The sequence below is a fragment of the Trifolium pratense genome, linkage group LG7 (assembly GCF_020283565.1).
Source record: "Trifolium pratense cultivar HEN17-A07 linkage group LG7, ARS_RC_1.1, whole genome shotgun sequence".
Lineage (NCBI taxonomy): Eukaryota > Viridiplantae > Streptophyta > Magnoliopsida > Fabales > Fabaceae > Trifolium > Trifolium pratense.
In genome coordinates this window covers 16,420,115-16,426,696 of record NC_060065.1, presented here as the reverse complement: position 1 = coordinate 16,426,696, position 6,582 = coordinate 16,420,115, and the positions used below count along the sequence as shown (strand labels likewise).

Genomic DNA, 6,582 nt, shown 5'->3' with positions numbered 1-6,582 from the left:
TTCTATTCCTAAGCATGTGGTTGATTTGGTTAAGTTGCCTAAGGCGCCGGGAGTTAGTGTGGCTGCTGAGAATATGGCCGAGGAAATGGTAGCAGTTAAAAAAGCTGTCAAGGATAAGTCATAGTTTTCCATGTAGGAGACGATGTGATGGTGTTTCTGCGCAAGGAGAGGTTTCCGGTTGGTACTTATAGCAAGCTGCAGCCACGTAAATATGGACCGTTCCAAGTAACTCGCAAGATCAATGACAATGCTTATGTAGTGGCCCTTCCAGCATCAATGAACATTTCCAACACTTTCAATGTGGCAGATATATATGAGTACCATGCAGATGAAGTCCTTTATCAAGATGAGAACTCGGGGTCGAGTTCTCTTGAGGTGGAGGAGACTGATGTAGGAGGGGGGTTTATTTAGCAATTTAATATTTTAGCCAGTTTATTATTATTATTTTTTCGCTTTGTTAATTTCGACCCATTAGGGTTTTGTCTTTTCCCTATTTAAGCTAAACGGTTGTAGACTGACAGACAGTTTTTCATTCAATAAAATATTTGAGTTTCATCTCAACCTTCGGTGGACTCCGAAACCCTATTTTGACAAGTTTGTGCTGGCGGCTTGTCATTATCATTTAGGTTTCTAGCGTTTTGCTAACCTAGTGCTTCCGTTCTGCGTCAGAAAGAGATTACCAATTTACCATCAATATCTCCAATGGCATTATATGTAATCTGTGTGTACCTGAATATTACATGCTAGTTTTATATCTAAACTATTAGCTAAAAAATTCACTGTCGCTGCAACGGAAAAACAGATGGTCGCCATCAACAAGCCATCTATCTCTGCCTGTCTAATGTGCTTGAGCTCATCCCAAGATGTGCCAGCATACTGCAAACCCAAGGCAATTTGGTTCGACTTTCCTACCAACCCAAAAGCCATATAGAGTAGCAATAGGTGATTGCCTTATATTAAGCGCCTAATTAATTTATGCAATAATTCAATCTATCTAGCACAATACAGTAAACAAAAAATGAATACCTCCTCCTTTCTTGGCAGCACCGCAGCTCCAATTCTGCTAAACCAGCCTTCACATATTCTCCATTACTGAATGGGTAACAATCACGCCGCAGAAGAAGACTACCAATCATTTATTAAAAACAGAATGTTAAACATTAAGATCAAAACACCATGACAAACAAAAAAAATTATGTCAAAGGATGCATGCAAAAACTACTTACCTGTTGAAGAGTTGAACCTAATATATGAAAATGTCTGAGAGAAGATCTTTTGGACAAGGACAGGAGGCACCTAAAACCCAAAACAAATATATCATGTATAAGCAATTTTTATAAATAGCATAAATGGCTAGTGTAAAAAAAGTAATTACACGATACTCAAATTGTTAAAAAGCCATAATATTAGTTTCTTACAAAGTTCTCTTTCATCGTACAGAGAATAGTGTTGAAGGATTCAATAATACTCTGCCAATGACCCATGGATCTTTACTAAAAGATCGGCCAGATCTTAAGACTCCCTAGATGTTCTTGGTGCCTGTATATCAGCAATACAAATTGCATGAGTAATAGTATTTTAAAAAAAAAGTATATGCTAATTTGAAACACAATTTTAGAAAAAGTGCCAAAATTTAGAAGACAATTACAAGAAGAGAATGCAAACCAGCCGGATACAATGAAAAACTGGAATAGCACACCTACCGAAACACACATATAGCTGTACTAGGGACCTAACAACTATATACAACATAATTCTGCCTGTAATTGCTATACAAATCAAAAAACCCCAAGCATCCTATGGGATTAATAAACCACAAAGAAATCGGAAATCTGAAACCAGTCCACTTAGCACTTAACCAACTCCAGGATTTCAACTTTACCACCTCTAGAATCTTATGACCATCCGGAGGAAAGACAGGAAACACATCGGAGGACCAGAGTCCTCTTAGAAATTTCTAGAAACAATAAAGTACCTCGAAAAGGCAGATATTATATATGGACAAGATATGAGAACTAAGGATTATAATAAGACATTCAACTTTACTTATCTCATTCAGATTCAGTTAAACAATTGTATTCAAAATACCTGGATACATAACAAAATAAATGATTCCAACTCTTTCTTCAAGTTGTCCCGCAAGATACCATATATTTTCTCCATATAGGTTGTGAGTTGTAGCTTGAAAAGCAAAGCAGGATACTTAGCCTCTACTTTGCGTACAACCTCCGATGGGGTAGGAAGGTTGGCAGACGAAGGAGATGACCGAAAACCCTGCGTTTCAGGTAAGGTTGTAACAAATAAATATGAAATCTTTTAAGTGTCAAAGGGAGAGTAGATTACAAACACTGTAAGATCATTATTACCATAGTCATTCTGCCAAAGAGGGATGTTGGATTTGGTGGTTTTCTAACGGGGGTTGCGTCATTTGAACCACCGGATTTTAAACTTTGTTGGAGCAGAAACAACAGTGCAGATGTATTTGACAGCCAGTAAGCCATGAGATCACTGTCGTCTTGATTCTGAAAAGTAAGCAAGGAAGAAAAAAAGTTATATTGGATAAGGGATCCATTACGTAATTTTACAATACAAAAAAAAAACAATATTATAGACTTTCACGAAAATTAGAATCATATATCAAGGGTTAATATTCCTAAAAGCTCAAGTTATTAGGGGAAGGTTCAAAGTACCATACTTGTATATATCTAAATAAAAAAATTACCTCAATTGCAGAACCAATCATGTGGATAAGGCGATCAAATACACTTGTCCTTTCAGCTTCAAACGATTTCCAGTGGAGAAGACATTTGTAAATGGTGAATGCAGCAATAGGCTTTCCATGATGGAATCCAATATTTTTCATAACACAATTGATAAGGGAATCAACATTTTCCTGCATTTGAAATAAGAGTTAAAAAGATGAACATAGTAGCATAAAGAACTTCAATATTATATGTAAAATTTTAAGCACACACATGTTGACGTTCAATGTATGATCTCCTTAATTTTCTATCAGACTCTGTACGGAACTTTTTCACAGGTGTGTCAGTCTGTGTTTCCTGCAAAGAGAACTCATTTTAGATGCCATTCAACATAACAGCTGGCATGCATAGAAAGAGAATGTCGACAAGAGTAGATATTAATGACTTACAGTAGTTTCTGATCTTCTACCAAATGGTGACCATTTTCCAACTTCTGTAGATAAAAATCAATAGCCCAAAAGATCCACGCTTGCATACAGAGAATGCAGAAATAGATACTTAAGAAAGCACAATTTACCTCATATACATGGGTAGAAAGGTGCCCTGACATCGTTTTCACAGAGACTGTTGCCGAAGAACTTGATTTTCAGATTCCATATCTTAGAATATTTAAGTAAAAAGGGTCAAGATGGTATACATTTTGCAATTTAATGGTCAACAAATGGTAACTACTTCAAAGAGTTAAGCCAGGTAATATTTTAAATGATATCAATTAAATATGTACGAGATACCAACGAAGCGTTAATTCGAAATCAAAAGCTTCGCATAGAAGTTTTCAACTGGATTATTTTCGACTCAGCATCCAAAGCTTGCTTCAACCTTTCTTCACTGAGTTTATTTGCCTCTACATACCTTTTCTCTGTTTCATCAATTTTCTTTTCCAATGAAGTCACCAAGGTCTGCAATGGACTCCAGCAAGTGGTTAATAATTCAAAGTATAAAATATACTCTTCAGTGAAGAGAAAGTGTTAATGCCCATAATCAGCTCACCTTGAGTTGCTCATTTTCACTAGTTAGCTTCTCCAACAAAGGATGGTCAACAACAGGAACCTCCTGTATGACAGGCACTCTCTCTGCTTCTCTTTTTGCAGCCTCGCGCTCCTTTTGAAGCAATGACTTAGTTTCTTTGAACTGAAGTTGCATCTCGTGCAAAGCAGATTGTAATTTTTCATTTCTTGTTTTTTTGCTTCTTCCATGTCAACCTACATTTGTTCCAAGAGATTTAAGAAGCTTTACAAGGGAAACAAAAATATATTATGTACAATACAAGTTTGCTCCACCAATTTATAGAGCTAACCGATCTCACTACAATAATATCTTATAAATTGAATGATTGTGAATGAAGTATCAGAACACTTACAAAATAATCAAGCTAAGAGATGTACAGCAGAGTCAAAAATATTCAATTCCTCACCTTGAAAAAGACAGATCCACAACAAAATTATACATTCTAAAAGCTCTCCTAATACTCAGATATCTGATAAACAACACACAAAAATCAATATTACCACATCACACCATCATGAAGCACAGACACTTCTGGTTCATGTGTAAGGTTGATTTGTCGACAGAGGATATGCAGCACAGACACTTGAGAAGGTGAATCTTACTCTGTTAACACCATATGAAAATTAAAACTAGGCTGTAACAAACAGATTGAAGAAAAAGAACCAAGAAGAAAGAGTAGTAGCATAGTTCTTCAAACCAAGTCACAGATCAGCATAACGAAGATAGGCCCACAAGCTCTCCCAAAATACGAAAACAAAAACAAACAAAAAAATCTCAAATCATCTATAGTTTTCAATATTAATAAGAAAGAATAAGTATTAATGGTAAATCATAGAGGAGCAAATCCAGAAAGACTAGACAACAAGAATTGGGCAGATAAAAAAGAAACTAAAATAATTTGCATTCAAAGTAGAGGTACCAAAATAAACTGAAGGCTTGATACTAATCAAATGTTGTTGTTTCGAAACATACTGCACTGCAGAAAACAACGTCGTTTTTCAACTAACATGGATCAAAGTCAGAACCAAATCAAACCTCACAATCAAAAGACAAGAAAGGAAAAAAAATCAGAATACAAAATCGGAAGATCAAACAAGAGAAAGAAAATTAGTATCATCCCCACAATACCAGAGGAAATAAAATATCATGAAAATATATGCTTTAAAAAGAAATATACAAACAAAAACTTGTGGCTCCATGGCTATGATGAAAGAAGATCATTATTTTGACAATCTACACTGCAAATAAACAGGTTCACAATTTAATTTGTGTCTTATGATCAAATCTCAAAAACAAAAATAATAAAGAACGACTCATTGAAGAAATTTGATCTATGTATCTCTGCTATTATCATTTGTATCCATTATCATCAAGAATGGCAAATTGATCCAGATATCCAGAAATCAGAAATCAGCTCACTACAAAATGAATAAACGAATATCTTAATTTTTATTTTATTTTAAAAGCAATAAGCAAAAGGTGCACGTGATCAAACGAGAATTGGAAGAGAAATCAATTAAAACCCAAACAATTCATTAGTAGCTGCAGATCATTCAAATATGACTAGTTTAATAGGAAATATGAGAACCTCTGCCTGCCATGGGTTCCACGGGCAACCCAACAAATTTATTGGCTATCTCCCTTGTTTCACCCACATAGAAAACTCAAAAGTAGATGTTGAGTAGCAAACATAGACAGAAATGTAAAGAGTCTTAGAAGAGATAACCAAATTAAAGCCTGCAGATGATGTGTGACAAAATTTTGGCTTCCTCCTAACACAGGAGTCCCAGGCCACTGTAATGAAAAAGATATATTTTTAGGAGTATCATCATCAACATCATCCAAATCACAAATAACAAAAGAAACCAGTAAAGTAAAAGAAGATTATAGAAAACCTCTCCTAAGAACAAACAACACTTACGATGTAACCAAGTCGTCCAAAATTCTTCATCTTGGGAAGAGCAGGTTCCGGAAACTAAAACACACAAACTCCAACACCAGCCTGTCCACAAGCTAAGAACAATTCTTCGAAAACAATACATAAACATATTAAAAAACATGAGCATGACCAATGGCAATGATGAATAATGATAATCATGCCCAATTAAGCCAAGCAACAGTTAAATATATATAAAATATTCCAGAAGCACTTATCTCCAATTTCTCCACTTCGGACAGCAAAATTAACATGTTGCAGTACGTTTGAGAAACGCACTTATTAAATACACCAAATCCACGTAACCCTGTTAACACCAGCCTGTACAACAAAATTACGCTGTGAAAAATAGGTGTAGAAAAAACCATGAATAAAAAAATAATAGTTGCATAATTCTCCAAACCAAGTCGCTGATCAGAATTGCAGGGAACAAGAATTACTCTCAAATTATGCAATTGCCCATATACCTAATGCTTTAAGGTTTTGATGGAGATGCGGCTCATTGTTGCTTTCGACGCTAGCCCGTTGTTACTCTTGTTGCTTTTGATGGAGATGTATCAGAGTATTTCAAGAGGATGAAGAACACTATAACTCTTTTGTATAATATATCAATTTTACAATCAATCACTCTCTCTGTTTACCTATATACCAAATCCTTTTGTATATAGTGGGATATAATATCATATTGGACAATAATGTACTGGTTGGTTGGAGTAAACCAGCGGATCATTGAGGAGCTTGCAATACCAATTTGGTATTATTTTTGTTTAGTTTTAGTTTATTTCTATTTTTGTTTTGAACTTAACCTGAATATATATATATATATATATATATATATATATATATATATATATATATATATATATATATATATAT

The 6,582-nt window shown here is 34.8% G+C and overlaps 1 pseudogene; it reads right to left on the bottom strand.

The window, feature by feature from the left end:
* Positions 1-564: 564 nt before the first annotated feature.
* LOC123894465 lies at positions 565-6,436 on the bottom strand (annotated as a pseudogene).
* Between the last annotated feature and the right edge of the window lie 146 nt (positions 6,437-6,582).